We start from the raw sequence: 24,269 nt of genomic DNA, 5'->3' as shown, positions 1-24,269 counted from the left end.
GTACAACAGAAACTAACACAGTACTGTGAAACAATTATACTCCAATAAAGATCTATTTAAAAAAATAGAAAATAAAATAAAATAATACAACTGCAAAAAAAAAAAAAAAAAACTTGGTCTGAATCAATTCTTCTGACCTGAGATTATGACTGTCCACCTATTTTGTTGTCTTCACACAGCACTTCACACAATTCTGCTCCACTTCTGAGTAGACACTATAGCAATAATTAAGGCAAGTTCCAGGTCTGGTGTAGCACATGGAGCTTAAGTCTGTTTCTGCCTAAGTCATTTTTTCAGCTGCCTCCAACAAGGATCAGAATTCAGGGAGTGACTTTAGCAAGACTCCTCTCAGCTTGCTGATAAGAGGGACCTTGCTGGGAATACAGTGGTGAGGCTCCCAGCTTTCTGTAGTAGACACTCAACAAAACTTTCCTTCTCAGATGACACAGTAACATCTATATCATAATTTACAAGCGTTTTTAGTTTTATTTATTTATTTTTTAAATAGATCTTTATTGGAGTATAATTGCTTCATGGTACTGTGTTAGTTTCTTTTGTTCACCAAAGTGAATCAGCCATATGCATACATATGTCCCCATATTCCCTCCCTCTTGAGCCTCCCTCCCATCCTCCCTATCCCACCCCTCTAGGTCATCACAAAGCCGAGCTGGTCTCCCTGTGCTATGCTGCTGCTTCCCGCTAACTATTTTACATTCGGTAGTGTATATATATCAGTGCTACTCTCACTTCACCCCAGTGCACTACTAAATAACTAAGAGATCACTGAAGAAATCAAAGAAAAAAATTTAAAATACATGGAAACAAATGACAATGAAAACACGATGACCTAAAACCTATTGGACACAGCAAAAACAGTTCTAAGAGGGAAGTTTATAGCAATTCATTCTCAATTCAAGAAACAAGAAAAATCTCAAATAAACAGTCAAACCCTACACTTAAAACAACTAGAGAAAGAGGAACAAAGAAAATCCAAAATCAGAAGAAGGAAAGAAATCATAAAAATCAGAGCAGAAATAAATTATATAGAAACGAAGAAAACAATAGCAAAGATCAGCAAAACTAAAAGCTGCTTCTTTGAGAAGATAAACAAAATTGATAAACCCTTAGCCAGACTCATCAGGAAAAAAAGGGAGGGGATGCAAATCAATAAAATTAGAAATTAAAAAGGAGAAAACACAACTGACACCGCAGAAATACAAAGGGTTATAAGATACTACTACAAACAACTATATGCCAGTAAAATGGACAACCACAAAGAAATGGACAAATTCTTGGAAAGGTACAATTTCCCAAGACTGAACCAGGAAGAATTAGAAAATATAAACAGACCTATCACAAGTAATGAAATTGAAACCGTAATTTAAAATCTTTCAACAAACAAAAGTCCAGGACCAGATGGCTTCACAGGCGAATTCTATCAAACATTTAGAGTAAAGCTAACACTGATCCTTCTCAGACTCTTCCAAAAAATTGCAGAGGGAGCAACACTCCCAAATTCATTCTATGAAGCCACCACAAGGCTTTTTAATTTAGTGATGAACACTGTAACATATATTTGCAACTAGACTCTCTTTTTTTTTTTCTGCTTTTCTTTTTCTCTATAGATCTCAGCCTAAAATCTATAGAATTTTATTTAATGAATGAGAGACTGTTTTCCATACATCTTATCTCTATGCTACAGTATATTTTGCTTAAGCCATTTATTTTCTTCCTTTCTCTATTTCTATCAAGAAATCCTATTCCATTTCACTGCTGAGAGGTATATCTTTTCAAGATGACTAAGAAGTTTAAAAGAGAATGTAGGGGCTTCCCGGGCAGTCAAGTGGTTAAGACTTCACGCTTCTAATGCAAGGGGCGTGGGTTTGATCCTTGGCTGGGGAACTAAGATCTGACATGCTGTGCAGTGCGGCCAAAAAAATAAGTAAACAAAAGTAAAAATAGGGCTTCCCTGGTGGCGCAGTGGTTGAGAATCTGCCTGTCAGTGCAGGGGACACGGGTTCGAGCCCTGGTCCGGGAAGATCCCACATGCCGCGGAGCAACTGGGCCCGTGAGCCACAACTGCTGAGCCTGCGCGTCTGGAGCCTGTGCTCCGCAGCAAGAGAGGCCGCAACAGTGAGAGGCCCGCGCACCGCGATGAAGAGTGGCCCCTGCTTGCCACGACTAGAGAAAGCCCTCGCACAGAAATGAAGACCCAACACAGCCATAAAAATAAATAAAAAATAAATAAATTTTAAAAAAACCCAAACTTGCTTCCTTGTAAAAATAAAAAGAGAATATAAATTGATTCTCACATACATAAATGACTGGTTGGCTTCATTTTGAAACTTGAGGTCCGTAATCAAAATTCCCACAGAGAAAAAAAAGGAATACTCACAGACGGTCTGGTCAAGTTCTCAAGGCCAAACATACATTCTTGAACAGAAGTGGGTGGATGAACAAAGAAGTCCAGAGTCTATCTAAAAGCAAACAAACAAACAATAGAGCATGATATCAATAGAGGCCATTTAATAGTCAAATATGTTATATTCTCTCAAGGTTCAGATGGACCTAGTAGCTGAGGGCTTTCTGATGAGGTAACCTCTTTCCAAAAGGTCAAGGCCAAGACCAAGGTGGCCTGCTGAGAGCCATGGCAGAAACACATTGATATCTTGTCAGTCTGGTCCTAGTTAGAGGTTTTTCAAAGCAAGATAGGGACAAAGCTCCCTATTACTGAGAATTCAGCCATTTGGCATTGGAAATTTGGCACACATCATAAAACAGTACCAAGGAGTAAGTTGTGCACATTTGGAAAACATCTCAAGCATTAAATGGTGACTCTAAGTGCAGTAACATGTCCTGGTAACCTTAAACACTTCATATAACTTCCAAAATTGCTCACATCATACATAGTGAGTAGCTTGACTAGCTTACACATTTAGAGAAGAGACTCTTTTCTACTTATATATGAGATGTCCCCTCCATTGATATATTTGCAGTGGCAGTTCTTGTAATTTTACACTCTAGTGTCTATTCTTTGGAAAGACACATTTGTATGATATAACAATAGAAAAGTCTTAAAATCTTATTTTTCCAGTACTCACAGCCAAAATTCCTAATGGAATATATCAGACTCTGATATATACTAAACCATAATCTATCGACAGTTTGTACTGCATGTAATGGGATCCAATACTTTTACATTTCAGGACAAGGATGGATACAGTGGCATTTTATACCAGGACAGAGCTGAGCTTTTACTACTAAGCTTATTATCTTACAATGCAAGAAAATTAGGCTTATGTCAGAGCTGGGGGAAAAAAAATCCCACAAACTCAATGGTCTTCAAACATTGTGCGTGGTGTGACCTGTTTAAAGGAAACATGAGGACCCCAGTTTCCTAATTTCTACATGGAATACTATCAAACCCCTTTCCCTCAGAGAATTGCTGTGAGGTTAAAATAACATAAGTAAACATATTTTATAAAGTGTATAGAGATACATAACAGTACATTCTTATTTCTGGTTCTAGTAGTACAAATAGCTCTCTGATATTTTCATGAATTTTTTTCTCTAACTTCATTAAAAAAATTTAAAGCCATAATTATCTAAATATTATAATCATTATAATATTTTATAAAACTGCTTTTTGTGTAAAGTTTGCCTATTTTATAGATGTCAATTTGCCAGTTGATTTCTTACATGGTGTGCTCAGAAATCAGATAGTCATACGTTTTTCAGTCCTTCAATCCTAAGCATGAACTAAGATTTCTAAAAAATTTCCTACTAAGAAAACATGGTTTCCACATGGAAATTTGATCTTAACAATTAGAACTTTATAATCTTCCTGTATCTTCTTTTGAAGGTATTATCATACCAAATTTAGCTGAGGAAGGAACTTGATAGAGAATGGGGACTAGTACCAAATTTCTCCTGTTTCTAATTCAGCTCCTTTCCAAAGCTCCTCAGGGCCTCTCAGATCCATTGTTTCTTTCTTCTTTGGTTTTTAGTATTTGTCATTCCATTATTTAAGGTTATCAATGAGCCCAGACAAAATTCTTCCTTCGTAGCCCAATAAATGATAAATGGATAAGTAGTCTTTAATTATTAACAGAGGCTAATAAAACAATGTCAATTTTTCATCAGTGGTTTAAAATATTGAGAAGTCTCTTTCCAGAGATGCATGATCCACATTTTCTCAATTCTTAGCATTATGTTGCTCCCTTTGTGCCAAATAGCCAAGCAGGAAGTGAGGAATTACTAATGCTCTCTATGACTAGTGTTCTACCCAACTGAGTGAGCAGAGTGTTACAAGTTCTCTTCTGTGTCACTGACTTTACCTTATGCAAATCCAGGTTACTATCCTCGGTGTCCTCCCATGGATACACTGGAGAGGGATTCCTTCAAAACAATTCTAAAGACATCCCAATTTATAAATCCATGTATCCATTCCAATGGACAAATTTGAGAACTTGCCAAACAAAAATGGTCTCTCTTCATAAATTTCACTGATTACTCAAGCTATAGGAAAAAAAAAAAAAACAGGTAAAAGTTTAAGACTTTCATTAATTGATTTTAATTTTATTCATTCATTCATGTATTCATTCATTCAATTTGGACACCAGCTGCCATAAAGTGATTTGATTTTCACTTCTCACTCCATGGCACTTTATTATTATTGGCCTGTGAATATCTATCTGTTCATGTTTCTGCATTTTCCCTTCATCCTCCTTCCAAATATTATCCCTCATCCTTCATAAGCACCCACACTGACATAATTAAGGTATGGCCTTCAAAGCTATTTTCTGTAAATTATTTTACCCATATGTATATCTGTGAAACTTGTGTAGTTTGAGGTTTATAATTTACATAAAATGATTGCTCTGTTTTTTTCTTAACATAGTATTTTCGAGGTCTATTTATATTATAATATACAGATTTATATCATGCCTTCTGACCACTGAACAGTATTACAATTAGATTGTAGTCATCCCACCTTTCATTACCTATAACTCTGATGTGCTTGATGATTTAGGGAGAGTTAAGCTGTGACTACACTACAACAGATATATTGAATATGCTTGGCTTCCCAGTGGGGATTAGGAATTGGACAGCAGTTGATGAAAGCTAAGAGTACAGAAACTATTCCTTTTTACCAGGGGAAGAAAGAGGAAGGCAAGCATCATCCATCAAGGCTGCTCCAGCTGAAATGGGGTTAGAGGACACAACATTTTCCAAGATTAACTATAGTTAATCTACTTCTCTGTAATTTGTGTGATCGCTGCCTGGCCTTGCCTAGGCCTTGCCCTACCCTGTCTATTCAGGCCAAAAAGCTAACATTTAAGAGGACTAAAACCTTATTGACTTTATTCACTGAATATTTCTTCCTCAACCGTCTCTCATTTTCCATTTTCCAACCTGTTTGGTATTCCATGCCCCATGTTTCCGACCTTGTCTTCTATCTACAGCTTCACACACGCACTTTGAATCTGACACCTGATAAAGCTCTGGCAGGGCTCACATAACCTCCCTTTATCTATGATTTGCATTCACCCTTCAGACTATTGCTTTAAGCTGTTCCAAGGAAACAACGCAGATGTCTCAAATTCACGTTTAAAGGCCATCTCCAACAATCAATATTTCAGTTGAGTTTGCTTCATTAGAAGGAATAGCAAAATATGGATCAAATGAACCAAATTGATAGTAATCAGCTGTCAAGGCTTGGGAGACATGAATGGTGAGCTGCCGTTCCTCTGGCAAAGAAAATCAATGGGTAGTACACTGCCTTCCAGATATCTGATTAGCCTGCTCTAATTGGACTATCACAAATCCACAAGAGATTTATTATAATACTCCATATTTCATCTTTAGTGCCCACATTAGACAATCTGATTAATTGTCCTACATTTTCAGTAATCCTTAAAAAATTTCTGAAAGTGAACTCATTTCATTGTGGTTTTCCACCAAGGATTTTTTTTCAGCAATGAGGCTACACCTGAAAATTGACATAGGAGTCACGAATACAAAGAATGTTACATAAAAGGAACTTCTATAACCTTTAAATGAGTTGGGGATGACGAACTTCTCTTACATAATGGACAGCAAACATTCTAGTTACCGAGTCACATATATGGTGATAACCCAGTGCGACATGATCAGGTCGTCAACTCAATGTTTTTATTCACTTTTCCTAGAAATTTCAAGGCAAATTTTAAGATTTGTAGACTATGATTATAATGCAGTTTTTATTATTGGATAGATGTTATGCAATTTATTACTGTTATTAATTATCAAATCACAATTATTGTGATAGAAAACAATTATACAAAAAGACATACACATATTTTAAAGTACACACATGGAATATGCAGAAGAAAGGAAGATAATAAAAGTGTTTGAAATAAAAAGGGGAATTAGGAAAAGTTCTTACATGGCTATTGATATCCACCCATCTGTCACTGACTAAAACGTCAATATTTTGTGGTTCAGAAAAATAAAATAAAAATTTAAAGCATATTATATGCTTATCCTCTTGGTTTTTTCCTATTCATTTTAAGTAAGGATAAAGAACTAAATCTGAGTCCTCACTATTTCACTGCCTGGCTCAATTTGTGCTCTGATCTGCATATCTTTTTACCATACCCTCAGATTATAAATCAGGAAAGTGCCTCAGTCCTTAGAGGACAAAGCTAATTCCTTAGCAAACTCATCTAAACTGGGATGCAAGCTTATCTGTTCAGACCCATGTCCTCTCACTCCCCAGCATATGCCCTTCTCTACAAATGCACAGGTTACTTAGATTTCTGTAAGCAAGTCATACACTTTTTTTTTTCTTGAACTTTTATTCAATCTTATTACCTCTGTCTACAATGTCCTTTCCCCCTTCTCTGCCTGGCAAAATCTTATCCATCAAAGCTTACTCCAAATGCTACCCCCTCTGTCTGACAGTCTTAGAAATTTCCCCACTTCCCCCTCCTACAAATAGAGTTAATCACCTTCCCTTTGCATGTACTTGTCAATAGATAGGTAGTTAGGTACCTATAAGAATTAGTGTCAGTAACTATATAGTCCCTTGTAACTACATCTACCTTCCTCCTATAGCAGAAGACTATGTAATGCACACTATACAATACTGTATAATAAATACAATAAATACTGAGCTTTGAATGGCTGTGATGAAAGAAAAGACTATGACAATCATATACCTTTTTTCCTAATAAGAAACAGGATGCAAGTTTCCAAGTGGAGAAATTATGCGTCTCATCAAATTGCTGAGAAAATCTACTCATCACTTTTACCACCGTAGATACAGGAAATATCCAGGGGCTACAACTAACTGGTGCGATTATTAGTTACCCCTGAATCTTGCTCGAAATGTTTATCATAGGGCAATACAGGCCCAGCCAGTGCATATTTCAAAAAGTCCTAACTCCCCTCAATATGGGAGATACTGTTTTGAAAATTCTAGATATTCTACATCCTTTATCAAAAGTCATGTGCCAAAATCCATGTCAAATTGCAAACAGATTAATGAATTGGGATTTGGTTATATTTGCTTTCTCAAAAACATTGGACACCTGGTTGGACATATGGGTCACAGTTATAGTAATATACGAAATCCATACTGAGAGAGAATAAAATAATTCCTAATGCCAGAATTTACCCTATACCTCTGAGAACTGGTGACAGAATGTATTCACTCCCTTAAATATGAAGGGGCCTCAAGGGCAATAGTGGATGAGCCAGCTGGGGCCTAGGAACTAGCATCCAAGGGAGAGTTTCATTTACCAGGAAGAAAGATGCTGCCCTCCTCTTCATCTTCCTCTGTGTCCTCCTCTCCCCTTCCTCCTTCTAAATAATCATATTCAACTTATCACCTTTGCTAAAAGATATCAGCATAGCAACTCATCTGGAAATAGTAATAGTGCTGACTACTACTGTGCTTTCCGAAAACTTCAACCATTCACTCATTCTGTGTGTGTCTGTGTATGTGTGTGTGTGTGTGTGTGTGTGTGTGTGTGTGTGTATGCTACATTATATAAAATGCCTTTGATATCTGGGAAGCTGTACCTATGAGGAGAAAGAGAGCCACAGGGACAAATGGCAGCTCTTGGTATCATTTATCAAGAAACTACGGTACTGGGACATCAATCCTCTCACAGTAGCTATAGAAGTGTAAAGGACTTGGTTTTCACAAGTTAGAGTTTGGAGAAAAATTGGTGCACTTTGTTCTCCTTGCCATGGTAGGTGTTCTAGCAGACGGCAGAGCTGTGATCTGAATGAAGATATTTTTACTTAAAAATTCCACTGCTGGAGTAAGCTTGACAGAACATGAATATCCCTAGGTTCTAACCCAGATCCACACACTAAGACAGAAACATCGCCCAAATATAGCATGTTAGTATGACAGCATTAGCTACCACTGCTTAACAAAGCACATGAAACTTGGCTTAAAACAACCACCATCTATTTAGCCACAATTCCCTAGTTCAGCAATTTAGGTTGAGCTTGCCTGGGCAATTCTTCCTGACTTGGCTGGGCTCCCTCTCTCATGCATCAACTATCATCTGGGAGCGTGGCTTTGATATTGTCTAGGCTCTTCCACTTGTCTTTGCCCTCTGCTGGGAAAACGGGACTAACATTACTCTGGTTGAGGCAGTCTCTCATTCACAGCATGCTTGCCTGCCCTTGTCCACAGAGCAGAGGCAGGGTCCCAGGAAGTAAGTGGAAGCATGAAAAGACTTCTTAAGACTTGGTCTCAGAACTGGCACACAGTTCTACCAAATTTTATTGCCCAATACAAGTCGTACTGCCCACCCACATTCAAGGGGAAGGGAAATAGACTCCAGCTCTTGCTAAGAGATGCTGCAAAATTATATGCAAAGGGATGGGAATTCAGAAAAGGGTGCAGGACTGTGGTCAGGTTTACAAGGTACCACTGTGTGTTAGAGAAGGTTCATTGCTTCTTACCCTTGGGGAATCGCTGATATCTTGAAGATGTTTCATCTGATGTGTTACAGCTCGTCCTTAATGAGCTAGTGCTGGTGTGATGAGTTCTTTTTAGTATCATCATGCCACACATTGATGGAGTGCTGTGAACTCTGATATTGGCTATCAGCTTTTAACAAAGAAGGTTTAAGAAAAAAATTTCACTTGTTCCTTGCTACAGAGAGGACAAGCTTGATGCTACTCATGAGGGGCTAAAGAATTTACATAGATATTTACTGGGCTGTCAAACACAAATACTTGAACTTTGATGATAATGTAGCTACAGTGGTTCCAGAAAGGAGATGACGTAAGATGCTACATACGCTGACCTGCTGAAACCTAGCAGAGATGTTGGTCAGCATTATATACACTTCAGAAAATAATCAGTAGCCACACACATTTACCTTCCTAACAGACTCTAGCAGAGATATCATCAAGATTCCCAGAATATCGAGGCAGGAGTATGCCAAATGATCTGGAAAATCTCTGTACTAAAACCCTTGGGACACAGTGGGCTTAGATAGGGGTGCATGACACTGGAGATTTGTTCAAGAGTGTAATGACTTATGATATGGAGCACGCTTTTTAAGGCTCCTGAGGTCCAGGAGTTCCCTGGTGGCTAGTGGTTAGGATTCAGGGTTTTCACTGCCGTGGCCTGGGTTCAGTCTTTGGTTGGGGAACTGAGATCCCGCAAGCCGCGTGGCATGGCCAAAAAAAAAGAAAAGGCATCTGAGCTCAAATGAGAAATTTTACCCAAACATACGCATATGCAAACCATTCAGTTGTGGAAATAACAAGATTAAAAATAAGATCATCAGCTGTGCAAAGCATGACCTGCGATATGAGGAAGATTCCTAAACCCGTGCCTATGGTTTATCCGGGATTGTCAGGCTCTACAGGACTTCTGATCCTGAATGTAATGTTCTTATTGAGCTACGTGGGGAAGGACTATAAACTGGCCAAGAATGAATAGAAACACAGGCCACCTTTCTGAGTTAAAGAACAGAGGTTCTATTATGGAATGGTCATCTTCCATTTTCTTAGGGGATTTGAACTTGGGATGCTTTAAAATATATTGATGCCTGGGTCCCACCCCTAGAGATTCTGACTTAATTCATCTGAAGTGAGATATGGACATGTAGAGTTTTAAAATTGCTTAGATGATTCTAATATGGATTCATTCATCACTTAAGTGGGGACGAGGAATTAGAGAAATTCCTGGAAGGGTGAAGACAGAGATTTCCTTGAGAAGTACAAATGTTCCAGAGATGCTTGCTTCAAGTTATAAGCTGTCGGCCATCCAGGGAGTAACAGGCTATACAAAGATTGACACTACTTTCTGGCTCTCAAATCTGTCACAGTAGACTATTTCTTGAAGTGTCATTCATGGCTATAGAGGCGATGCCCCTGTTGGGGCCGTACTCTCTTGTCTGTCATGAACAGACACAGAAAGAAATAGCTTCAAGATCTCAGGCTTATACTGTTGAGAATAATCTGATTATAAAAGAATATTGGGGCAGGAATACTGTCCAGGATTTGAATATTTAATATTTTGACCATAATTCAACAGTGTTTTGTGTGCTTTAATATACACCCAGAAATGTAATAAAGGGAAGGGGTTTCTGTTGATTTTTATGTTGCTGACACTGTATTTGTGGTATTTATGGCATCACGGGTTGCCTATAACAGTCTCTAGTAAGCTGCTTTGAAGTGTATGGCTGAGCATAACTTGATATGAAAAATAAAATAGGGATAGATTTGGGGCTCAGATTCTACATGACAATAGGTTAAGAGGACCCAACCATGGGGATAGAAGAGGACCCAGATCTTTTTACCACATTCCCACTGTGGTCCCTAAGAGGGGACTTTTGCCAGTAATTCCACGTTCTAGGGAAGAAATGTCATCCTATTACTCAGTCCTCTCCAAGGGAATAACAACTGGGTGCCATTACCAGTGAGTTCTGCAGAAGCAATGCTGACTGGCCTCAGCCCTTCTCTTGCTCGTGGCCTTCAGACCCCAGGTGTAGTGGAACTTGCTCTCTCAGTCCCCGTGCACGCGGAAGACAACATGCACCTCCCTCAAGGAGTCAGCTCCGTCTCACCTTCTCTGTCTGGCCCTCCAAGAAGAGCAGGGACAGCCCAGGTGGTGGGCTTGTTGTCTCAAAAGAGGAGGAGGCCCTGTTTTGGTCTCAGGTCACCCATTACACTCTACAATCCAACTTTTCCAGCGAGAAAACTGATACAATAATTTGCCTCATTTCACTCCTTGGGTCAATTTTTCAATTTGGTACAACCAAGAAAGATGGGCAAGTGAACAGTCCGTATCAGGAGCCACACAACTTTGCTAAAAGTAATTAAATGAAAGTAGCAAATAATATGATTCCAATGTACTCATCACTAAACGTTCAAGTGCCTGCACTACTGTGATCTGCTTTGAAAGATCCATACTTGTGTGTGTGTGTGTGTGTGTGTGTGTGTGTGTGTGTAGAGAGAGAAACAGAGACAGAGAGACAGATGAAGAGAAAGGCAGGGAAGGAGAGCACTCTCAAAGCAGGTAATAAATATATAGCTTTATATAGATATTATATCCACATATATTAAATATTTACATATATACATATACCATATATATGTAAACTATATATGTTTATAATGCATGTAAATGTGTATACATGTGTGTATGTATATTAAGCCAGATTATCAGTTAAGCTTATTAATTATTTAAATACAAGCTACTTCATTTTGGAAATATTTTTTATAAACCCTAGGAATCCCTACGATTTATATCATTTTTCAAGAGCAAACAAATTTCAGTGAAAAAAGCAAGGGAAAAAAACCCAACTCCACAATTTACTCACCATATAATCTGAATCATGTCACTTGAGATATTTTTCATTTGCTTAATCAATATAAAGAAATAATATTAACAGATGTCCCACCAAAAAATTACAGCAAAGCTTAAATGAATTAAGAAGAATTAAATCCTTACATAAAAATTCAAAAGACCATGCAATTGTTATTATATTTACTTTCACTGAAAATAAATAAGGGCTTAGAGTAAAGACCAGACTCTTCTCCCCAGCTGTTCATGATTTTATCAACCATTGAGAAATTAGAATTCAATTTAATAAACTATCTAGAAAATTACAGGCTATTAACAAAAGTTATATTCTCACCAAAACTGTAGTAACATCTGCAAACGTTATTAACCCATTACTGGATAAATTACCTTACATGTGCTCACATTAGCACATGGAGACCCCGGGGAGGTTAGCAGTTCAGAACATAGGCTCTGCAGCTAGAGAACCTTCAAAGCCCTTCTTACTTCTGTGGCTTGATTGATTTCCTTCACCCTCTGTGACTCAGTTTACTCATCTATAAAATAAAATCTATCTCATAGGGTCATTTGAAGGATTAAATGTGGTGATAAGTGCATATTAACTTAATGTAGAACTTAGCACACAGCACTCAGCTCTTATTATTAATAAAACAGTGTTCATTATTTTATTTTTTATTTATGCTGCTTTTTATTTATTCCAAAATGTATAAATATGCTTAAAAATGCTAATGTCTCCGTAACTTTGCTGCAGTCTTCCTTGACAATTTCTGTCAAACCTAAGCTCAAGTCATAATCAGGCAATGAAAAACATATAATAGCTCAAAAAATATGACCAAAATGTAAAAAGAAAATAAAAAACAACCATCCAACTCACCAAAATTCTCTTGCTCTTTATGTCACCAAGTAGCATAACTGACATTTTTCACTAAATTGTCACCTTTAAACTTATACAAGTACATTACATAGCTCTTTTGGCAACGTAGAGACAATTCCTTAGATATTGCTGTGAATGGCCAAATCACAAGTCTATATATCAGTCCACTTGTATCTTTATTTTAATTACATACATAGATGTATGATCCTTTTAATGCCAAATAAGCATTTCTGAAAGTCCTCGGAGAAGATCCAAGCATCTATCTACTCTAAAAATAATCACATTAGCACACTGGTGAATAGTAAAGGACTTCAGCCAAATTAACAGTATTATATGGCAGAGAGACAGACAGACAGACAGATCCTATCAAGCCCCTAAGAAGAATATTGTTTTATCACAATTCATTGTGGATATACCTAATTCACTGTGCAGACTATTCCAATACAATTCCACCCAATGAGATAATGTATATTATTGCAATAGAGCCAAGATCTACAACACTATTACATAGTTTCCAAATTTATTCTTAGAAAGCTAGAACTAGCTTCGGGTACTTCATCACCATTTGCAAGGTTCAAAGCTTGGAAATAGGAAATGGTGGATGAGTTTATTAACATTTTACCTTGCAACTCAGGTTCAGTGATAAATGACTAGAGGGCAGCCATGCTTGAAATCCACTATACCTTTGGGTTCAACTCAAATAATCTAATTGGAGTTACAAAACAGGTCTAAATTAATAAAAATTTGAAAACCAAGTCAGATAAATGCAGTACTAGAATGCTGATTGTACCTGTAATAGTCTGCTAGGGCTGCCATAACAAAATACCACAGACTGGGTGGCTGAACCAACAGAAATTTATTTTCTCACCGTTCCAGAGGCTGTAAGTTCAACATCAAGGTGTTGGCAGGTTTGGTTTCTCCCAGGAGAGAAAGGCCACCTTCTTACTGTGTCCTCACCTGGCCTTTCCTTTGTTCACAGGCATTCCTGGTGTCTCTTCCTCTTCTCATAGGAACACCAGTCCTATTGAATCAGGATCCTACCCTTATGACTTAATTTATCCTTCATTACCTCTTTAAAGCCTAATCTCCAAATATAGTCACACTGGGGTTTAGGGCTTCAACATACGAAATTTGGGGAGATACAATTCAGTCCATACCAGTACCTCTTCTGCAAAGTAAAATGTCAGCAGATTTATTAACGCTGAGCTCATTTTATTTGCTCCCAAGTTCCAAGCTTCAAAATATCAATGTTGATTTATAGTATCCATGATGAAAGTCATAAACTCACAATGTGTTAAGAATAGCAACAGAGAGGAGTAAAAATGTCAAACCAGAAAAGAAATTTCTACTTAATCAACCAATATTTTTGTCTTATTATATAAAAGAACCATAGAGTTAAAACATGACAACAAAAAATACATGTTTATCACTAATCCAATGTTCCAGGTTATTAACATATGAATGTATAATTAGTATTATGGAAGTAGCTATATCAAGGGAGATAAAAAATTGGCATAAACTCAGAGTACTTCACCTTAATTATAGGAACACTAAGTGTGGAGCACTCCAGATGGAAAGACTTTAATCCACATGCACGGTCCCCCCCAAAATAAAGTCTTGCACATATATGTACAAAGTGTTTTTCAATCATATATGTAGATTCTCTTAAAGTTGACAATATTCAATCTCATTTGAATCCATTAGTGAATTAGTAGCAAGTATTCACCTTTGTGATTTTTTTCAAACAAGTGATATCCAAAATACAACTAACAACAAGTGGCAGTTTATGAGCCTTATAGATATGCACAATAAAAATAAATAAATAAATGAAATAAAGATTTGGAAACATTGTAAACAATAAAACTATTTGGAGTTCAAAGGCAAGATAAAACATCACGAACTAGGATTCCCAAGGAAAGTGTTTTGGAAATTGTGGGACTTGAATAGGTTGTTGAGGGATGGATGGGAAGATTCATAACAATTTTATAAAAGAGAAGAAGATATTAGACATGAAGGCAGTGGCATAATGAAAGCATTCATCTAATTGATAAGGGGGCTACTTGTAAGACTAGGTAACTGGACCAAAGTTCGAAGAAGTAAAAAAAGATCAGAGCCTTGAATACTCAGTTACAGAAGTCAAATTGTATCCTGAAGGAAGGATATGTTGAAAGAATTTTAGTGGGAAAATATCCACAAGAAACATTTTCCTGAAGATCATGTATCCATCCCCTCTATTTTAAAGACCAATCGCTGAAGTTTCCCTCAAAAACTGCCCTTTCTGGACTCTTAGTCCACGGGTCCACAACAAATGTGGAATTCATTTCATCCTCCAGGCTTCACGCATGGACATTGGTCCCAGGACTGATGTATTACAACCCCTTGGCCAGGGCTGAAGTCTTGAGACAGGCAAGGCCAGTATGACAGTTCAGGGAAATTTGTTGGAATGGTTGAAAAGAGAAAGTCTCATTCTGCTAGGTTTTCTGGGCTGTAAGGATATAAGCGGAGAGATGCTTGGAATCGCAAACAGAACCTTGAGAATGAAGATGACACAGAGGAGAGAAGAACCAAGAGATGGGAAGAAATCGTTTGCAGGTAACAGATTTTTTTGAGTGTCTTGATATATCTGCCTGAATACAATTTTGTCCCCGAGGCATTCAATTATATCAGCTAATAAATTCCCTTTTTGGTTTAAGCCGGCTTTCAGAATGTTCCCTGGTTCTTGCAACCAAAAGAGGTCTTATTAACTCACTAATAGAATGAACATGTAGGGTTATGTCAAAAAAATCAAGGTCTGTAACTATGGAAAAGGAACACCCTGGGTTACAAAGTGAGTGTTGCTCCAGTGATTTACCACTGAAAAAGGAAAACACATCCCCAGGATGGCACTTTCCTCAGAGAGGATGATGGTGGAGTCGGAAAACCATGCAATAGGGAATTAGTGTAACAGAATTGGAAAGCGAAATAACTGACCCCATAAAATTACAGCTAAAGATGGGTCCTGAGCCATGATCCAGGGAAAGTGGTCTGCCATAAATTTATGGTGGAAACATACAGTTTACTGTTAAGAATACAGCTTTTGAATGAAGCAAATATGAGTAGAGTCTAAATGAGACCAAAGAAACAAACATCTTGAAAAAAATCTAAGTGCTTGGGAAGCAATGTAGATTTTTGCACACTTTAAAAAAAAAAAGCATGAAATGTATAGTTCAGAGCATGAAAGTGGATGAAATGGCTTCATAGGAACTGATTAAATCTGTAAAACTAGTATTTTAAATCAAACATTTTTGTTATCTATTCTATAAACTAATTATGTAAGATTCACGCTAACTCAATTTTTAAAAGGAAACTTTAAATGATAAATTTAAATTGTAATATTATTTCCAAGAGAACTCTGGGGGGTGGGGGAAATAGTACTACCATCCACTTAAATAGATTTCATGTAAGAATTTAATATATAACAGTTTAACAAATTATCTTCCATTGTGCTGCTGAAAACTTGCTATTTTGTCTAACACTAACAAAGTAATTAAGAATAACCCAGTTTGGCAAAGGAAAAATCTTAATGAGTTAGAAGGAAAGAGCTTACAAACCAACAGAAGGACAAAAATGTAAATGCCACTGAGTCTGGAGATAATTTGGTCTAGTGTCAGAACTGGACTAAAAGTATTTATATATCTTAAACCTCTGGCTTAATTTAATTAAGACAAGAAAGAAAGGGAGAGAAGGAGGGAGGAAGGGAGGGAAGAAAAGGGGAGAGATGGACAAAGAGAGCAAGGGAGAGAAAGAAGGAAGGAAGGGAAGCAAAGGAAGGAAGGAAAGAAGGAGGAAGGAGGGAGGGAAGGAAGATGGAGGGGAAGGAAGGAAAGGGAGGAAACTACAATCTTTGGTTTAAAAAGCTAAAAAACCAAACATGTTTTTTCACTTGGAACATCTCTGAATGAGGTGAATGAGCTAGGTTGAAAGGTCATTGCCTCTTTCAGGACGCTACTCTTCCATTAAACATGGTGGAAAGATAATTGCTAAGTGAATTTTCTCATTGACGTCCACAGAACCTGATTTCACAGACCTCATAAAAGTATATAAAGGCATTAACAGAAATGGTCTCTAGAAACTTCTTTAAATAAGTGTAGCTCCCTTTAGAGCTCAACAAAATCCTAGCTTCATCCCTCAGTGATGACATAAATTAGATGCACATTATCTCACTCATTCCCAAATTCCTGTCTTACAAAGAACATTCATTTTTTGACACTCTTCCTTATGTGATGTTATCTAGCCCAACACTCATATTTTTCATGTGAAGAAATTGAGGCTTGAAGAGAGTGCATCATCTGACCAGCTCACATAATCGGTGATTGACCTGGGCCGTGTCCACGTGACTCTTAACTATATACTCTTTCCATAGACAGTCACATTTCATACACCAAATATCTGGCCAAATATTTAGTTTCCAGAAAGTGGATAGTGATTGCCAATAAAAGTATAAAAGCATAAGTTTTATTCTCCTGTGACGGTAAAGTAAATATACAGGGAAGTTGTCAAGATTCTGCAAACGTTTGAATCTAAATTCGCAGTTTGGCTGCATCAGTCTGATGAACTGGCGGGTTGTAGCCCCACCTTCCTGACTCCAGGTGTCTCTATATGAGTTTATATGCATAGGAATAATGCAGCTTGTCAGGAGTAAGGTTATTGTGGGGGGTTTGTTCGGTTTGGTTTTTGTGTTTTGTTTTGTTTGTTTTTAACATTTGCCTTAGATTTTGTTTTGCACCAGCCAAATGAGGCAATGAGTCAGGGATGAGAGGAACAAGATGATGAAAAGAGAGCCTTCTCTAGGCCAATCCCATGGATTCAGTTTTGAGCACTAGGATAGATGACAGACTTTTAGAAGAAATTGACAAATCTTGGTCCAGTTGAGACTTTATGAGACAGATTGAGGAGCAAGTGTAGCTACTTTGGATGAAGTCAACTGCAGAATTAGGTAGAGCGTTCCTTCCAGTTTTTGCAAGGGACATAACTTGACTTCAACAAAGTGATTATGTAAAAGAATGCACTTCTATACATAACCTCAAAGTTTCTGTGCTGCAGAAGCTTCAAAAAAACCTGTAACTCCAGAGAGAAGGACCATTCTTAGAGGGAAAAGAAGTTCCAGTGACAGGGATGGGTCACACCTTCCACCCAAAACAGTTTCTAGACAGCAGAAAAGGAGGTCAGACTGAAAGCATGAAGAGGACCCTACCTCATCACACTCCATGGTAGAAACCCCCAGAAAAAATGGACCAGGCTTTAAATGAAGACCCTACAAGAATGTAGATAGGAACAGCATAGCAGCAAAATGTGGATATTAGTGAGATTGTCCAAAGCTCGTGAGTCCCAGGCAAATTCTAATTAATTTTTATTAGCCTTTGGTTAACTAATTACAATCAAATGTGTAGTCACAGTTTCCATAGGAAGAGAAAATTAGTGATGGAATCAGACATTTCACACAAAGATTTGAAAAACTAAGAAGCAATTAGAATGTACTGGGAAACAAGCATTCCTTTTAGTAATAGGTTATACATTAATATACACAAACAGGTTATTTATCTATTGTCAGTAACAGGAAACCACAATCCATGTTTGCTTAACATATCTTTGGTAGATAGAAATTTTACTTTCCTGACAGTATTGCATTTAGAAAAATTGTGGTTTGATTCAAAAATGCTGACACTCTCTCAACCATCAGACAAATACATCTTCTGAAGATAGTCATATCACAGACATAAATATAAATGCAGGCAAAAATAAAATGCCAACTCAGACATGTCTTGAGTTTTTTAGGATCTTTCTCATGTCCTTCAATATGTTTATCTTCAAAGTGAATCTCCTTTTCATATTTCAACCTTCATGGTTAAAGTCGAGTTTCCCAAAATATTGGGCTTGTGAAACAATTGACACTAAATGTGAATCATTTCTTGAGAAACTTGGTTTAAACCAGGAAATAACATTCTGGGTTAAAATAGAAACCTAAGCCCACATAGTTGACTCTCTCCTTCTTCCAAAGGCAATAGTCAGTCTAAGATTTTTCTTGTGTTGTCAAGTCTGGCCAGTAATGCAGATAAAGACATTAGTAAGTAGCCTGGGGCCCTTTGAGCTTCAGCACTATTTTGCATGTACTCTAAAACTGACCCATACAACAAGCTGAATTAGATCACTGGGGAAAAGGACTACGGGATATCCTTATGCCTCTTAACTATTAGAGCACTAGCCTCTAAATTCCCTTTCCTAATTTTAGTCCAGATGTCAAATATATAGTATATCTTATATTTAATTGATATGGTATTTCTATTAAAATTTGAGGTATTTTGGGTTAAAAGCATTAAAACACCTCCTATTAAGTAATAAATAATAGCTGACATTTTATTTTTACTTTCAGCAAAACTGTAAAGAAGGGTAAGCAACATGGTCTAAGGACAGATAAATAGGTTATAGAGAAAGAACAAAAATATTCCTTGGAAACCAGGCTGGAATAAGAGAAGAGGCTGTAGTTTATAACGGACTATGTGCCAGAAATTTATAAAGTACCCATCTATCTCTCTAAAAATTATCTTGGAGAATTCGTTCCAACTAAATTGAAAAACCATCAACAATTGTTCTATTTTCAGAAAATGGGCTAGAAATTTTGAAAAACATGCCTGAGAATAACTAGACAATATGAAAAAAAGTATTTAAAAACATGTTTGAGTGTATCAAAGAGCTAGCAACAGAAAGAGTTAAGATCAAGAGAAAAAGGTAAACTAGCACAATGAATCCAGATTTGGGGCTAATTCTCCCATAACGGCATCTGGCAATTCTAGCAGAGACAGTTGAGAAGCTGAGCAGAACTTTCAAGCAGGTCGCGTGGCTGGGAAAACAAGAACTGGATGTGAAGGCAGGCTCATGTGGGAGAAAGCCAGGTCAAACTCACAGATTTTGGATTGGGACACCAAAGGTCTATGCCTAGGAATAAGGTGTAAACATAAGAAATAAACAGATCCTGGGAAGGACTGAAGACCGCTTTAAATGACTTCATGAATGAGATATGGGAGGCGCTAGCTGCCTTTGGGAGAAGGAGAGAATCAAACGAATGAGTTTTGTTCACTACTTCTGGGACTTAAATTATAGGTATGTCAACCTTGTTCACTTCATTCCTATGTTTCTTTGGTTTCCTTCTATACTTGCCATTCTTTGATCTCTCAGTATTTCATCTTATATATGTCTCTAATCTGCTGTTAATCCATCCTTAATTTCAGTTATTATATTTTTCAAATCTTGAAACTAATATCTTTAAGTAGTTTTCAATCCTCTTTCAAACTTCCCAATCTCGTCATATATTTTTAAACACGTTAACATTGTTATTTGAATATCTTTGAATATCCACTATCTGGATATTCTATTCATTTGTTTATAGGGTTTTTTTTTTTTTGATTTTCAAATATTACAAACAAAAATTATGGAGATAATTTAAGGTATGGGGTAGGCAAAACCATTATCAAGCCAAAGATTTAATAACCACTACGAGCTACAATCATGACACATGCAATGTAGACAGTTTATAGAGCAAGACCACTGAAAGGTAATGACAATAAAAATTTTAAAGTGAGACAGACAAAAAAGAAATGTATAACATTATTAACCTTGTATGAACCTAATAATATAATCCGTTATCAAGCAAAGAGTTTACAGGACTAAAAGAGCAGGAAATTTTAGCACACTTCTCTCTTTCCCCCATAAAGTCAATAGACATAAAAATCAGTAAGATGTAGAAGATTTGAATAACATGGTGAAACAGTCAGATCTAATGATCATGATTTTGCACCATAACTCACTGAAGCAGGTCCTATTATTTACACCTTTTTTATATAGATGAACAAAAAAGAAGTGACTTCAAGAAGCTAATGCATTAGATTGCTCAGCTACCTATGACTAATTAGTCCATGAATAAGCAGGGGAGCCAATAAGAAGCCTCTCTGAGTTTCATTTGTTTGTTTGTTTGTTGTTGTTGTTGTTTTCTTTTTTGCTGGAGCAATTGCTAAAGGTGCTGTCTTCCTCTGGAGTTAGAGGCTGTAGAGACACTTAAGCTGGCGCACCTTGCAGCCATCTTCCCAGCCAGACGAAGAAAGCCTTCTGCACTAGGTAAGAATGAGGCCAATGAAGAAAGAAAAGCAGGGCCCAAAGAAGGCGAGAGAGGGGCCTAAAGTGAAGCTTTAAGTCCCTAAATTCAGCCATTATGTAGAAAGTCCTATCCTAGCTACATTTGTGACACCATCTTGCAAATATATAATAGGCATATTATTTCTCTAGTATACAGACAAGGCTTGATGTGCTTGCAGACTTGTGGCCTCCTTGAAATAAAAGTATTTCCTTCCTGGCATCAGGATTCTGTGGGTTGGAAATCAAGCTCCAGGCAATAGAAAGAACTACTGCTATTAGAACAGGAAGCTAGCAGAATTATAGGACAAGGATAGATAAAATGGCTAGCTTTAATTTCTGAGGCCAATGCAAATTTCGGTAAAATAACTATGGTCCTTTTTATGTAAATTCAGTATTACTTGACTTCATTTCTTTCCTCTCAATTTTTTTCTAAAAGATATTTATATATTTAACATATCTGTTGGCATAGAGTTATAAAAAATATTTAACATTGTTTCCAATTAATTTATCATGTCAAAAAGGACTGAATTAAACTGAATAGACATATTAATACAAATATTTTCAGTATGTTTAAATTGAAGAAGCACCTTCAATTTTTTTTTTTTTAAAGCTGAAATCTATAGAAATTTAGTTGTAATACACCCAGGCCCTTGCAACATCATTTGTTTGCAAATCCATTGTTTCTCCTCCTTAAGTAAGTGTAACTCTTTTTTAATTCAAAATTAACACTCTGTGAAATTATTTGTTTTGAGAATCAAAAGTCAGCCTTTGTCAGATGCTTGGTTTCTGAGGAAATGAGAAGCTCGAGTTTTTTGACATTGCCGCCTTTAATTTTCTAAAGTGCAACAGATGATTCTCTGGATATAATAGATGTGTGTTTACATGTAGCCTTCCTTTCTAAATCAAACTTCCAGAAGTATCTGTCTTCATGTGGGAAAAAAAACAAAAACAAAACCAGATCAGTCTTTCCATAACTCTTCTGTGTAAGCACTATGATGAAACTTGCACGACAGGACATTTGTTTAAATAAAGATTTAGTTTAGGTGGTTGTTACTGTTGATGTTGTTTCTGTTATGGTTACTTGGAGCCTATCGCTCTAAATAATCATTATTATATCAAAGAGGTGATGCTCAGTGTTCTACATGATTTATAAGAAGCCCTTGAAGGCAATAGGCAAGGTGGCAAAACACACCAGGTCAAGTCTCTGAGGGACCTGCTTCTTCAGATATATCTATTTTCTCACCAAGTGCTGTCAGGTTTGTTTTTTTTGTTTTTTTTTTTTTTTTTGACGCCATTCACAATGCCCCTTTCATTTTTTCGCCCCCTGTCTGATTTTCCTGCCACCCCTATAGGTTGTCAGACCTCTTCCCTTTCACTGTCACCACTGCCACTGCATCCTCCTTACTCTCCCTGCTGCTCTTCTTAACTTGATGCAGTTGTCCTGACTCCTGCAGTTGGATTCATCTTCCCTAAATACTGCATTAATTGAGTAAACTTTTGCCACCACATGCTATATTTCTAAAAATATTAAATATAGCTCATTTACAAAAGCTGGCACAGTGCTTTCAAAATTCTCCCCTTACCTCCTTATTTGAAGTCTTCCTTTAAGACATGTCCGTTTGTCACCTCTAAAAGATACTTGTCCTTTTCCAGTGTTTTCTCCTTCCTTATTCTCTCCTTCTGCCTCTCACCTGCTGTCCGCATTTTACATATCCACTCATCCGTCAGAGTTTATAAAAGTGCTAATTTTCTGCAAGGCACTGAATCTCACTTTCCAGTTCGTATTGTCCATAGCTTTCTCATTACAGACATATTTATATTTTATAAATATTTGTGTAAATATCTCTTATTACTTGGTAAGATTTTGAATAACTTATTATAATTCCCATGGTGCCATCATGTGTTTTATAAATATATTGAATTTTTGAAAGAGGTAAAAATAAATAGATGATCTTTTAATCTCTGTATTAAATTGGTGGGGAAAAGAAATATAAAGTTTCCAAGCTAAATGTCACAATTTGAATCCCAGTTATCTTGAATATTTTGCTTTCAATAATTTCCAGAGTGTACATGTGTAATTTACCTTTTTAACTAAGACAAATATCTGGTGTTTTCTTCATGGAACAACCTACACCACCCATCCCATGGACAGTTTCTTTAACTGTGAACAGAAAATAAGAGAATCAGCATAAATAGGTTTTGGCAGATATTCCAGACAAAATACTTTTGACAGTCATGGCCACATGTAATGTTTTTGGATATTTTATTCCATTTATACATCCCTACTTCAGCTCTATAACTCAAAGAATTTGTTTAATCTGTTTGATATTTCTTTCACATATTTTAATTCAGATATAAGTTACCAGATACTTTACAAGGGCCTAATAGTATTATCCAAATATTGTAAAATGGGAAAGGTGAATTTCACATTCAAAATACCACAGTTTAGACCCCAACTCAATTTTAGCTCCACTCACCTCTGTAACTTGGAATTTTAGGTTTCCATTTTTATAAGCTCCTTTAGTTTACCCATCACTGCAGAGCTGACGTCTGGCTGCAATAAAGGAATATTGACAAAAAATGGCTTTCAACAGCTAACACTAAGGGCATGACAGAAAAGATCTTTTTTAAGTCATCATAAAGCTGTCTTAATCCTCTTGAACAAGGTAGGATATAAACGAAGTCATCTTTTTTCTTTCCTTAGGGAAGGCATATATGAAGCTCATTTTCTCACAATTTGGAAAGCAAATGTCTTCATTAGTTTTCCATGAAGGGCTTTATCTTTCTTTGCTTACAAAAACAGTTGGCGGTACAACTTTCTCTGTAGCATCCAAAATTTGAAATCCTTCCTGCTTCCTACAAACAGTAATATGTAGCATATGCCCACCATAGCACAAAGATGAAAATACAAGCCATTGAGATGTCAGAGCATGTGAAACTCCCAGAGAGGCGCTAACAGCCTCCAAGAGCCTCAGACTCAACTGACCAAGCCCTCCTTCCAACACCCACCAACTTTTCCTCCAAAATTGATTATGATGGCTCCACGCAGTACTCAACCCCCCAGAAATGGATCCAGGTTAGAATGTAGACATGAGCTCCTCTTTCCCCAATACAATGTAGAGAAAAATCTGTCTTCCCAATCATTTTCTCAAACCAGAAGAGGTGGAGAAAGACATGTGCCTTGGACTGAGGAAAGACTTCTTCTAAAGGACCTGGAGAGCAACACTATGAAATGAAAACTTAAAAAAAAAATTTAATATTGAGAAATTTTAATAAGGAAGCAGGTTGATATCTGAAACCCATCACCATCATTTAACCTTAGTTAAAGCATTTAATACCCTAGGATCCAACAGTCTAACAGGAATATATAACCATTTATTCTTTCAATAAATGCTTATTGAATGC

General features: G+C 36.9%; 1 long non-coding RNA gene across 1 annotated transcript; it reads right to left on the bottom strand.

Moving 5' to 3' along the window:
* Nucleotides 1-273: 273 nt before the first annotated feature.
* Nucleotides 274-23,907, bottom strand: LOC309629955. Its single transcript, XR_014245324.1, has 2 exons — nucleotides 22,948-23,907; nucleotides 274-2,477 (listed from the first exon to the last, which is right to left on the bottom strand). It is a non-coding gene; the product is annotated as an uncharacterized lncRNA (long non-coding RNA).
* Nucleotides 23,908-24,269: the final 362 nt, after the last annotated feature.

This window comes from Balaenoptera borealis (assembly GCF_965194805.1).
Source record: "Balaenoptera borealis genome assembly, chromosome: 5".
Taxonomy (NCBI): Eukaryota; Metazoa; Chordata; class Mammalia; order Artiodactyla; family Balaenopteridae; genus Balaenoptera; species Balaenoptera borealis.
The sequence above is the reverse complement of the archived record's forward strand: the minus strand, read 5'-3'. Positions and strand labels throughout refer to the sequence as shown.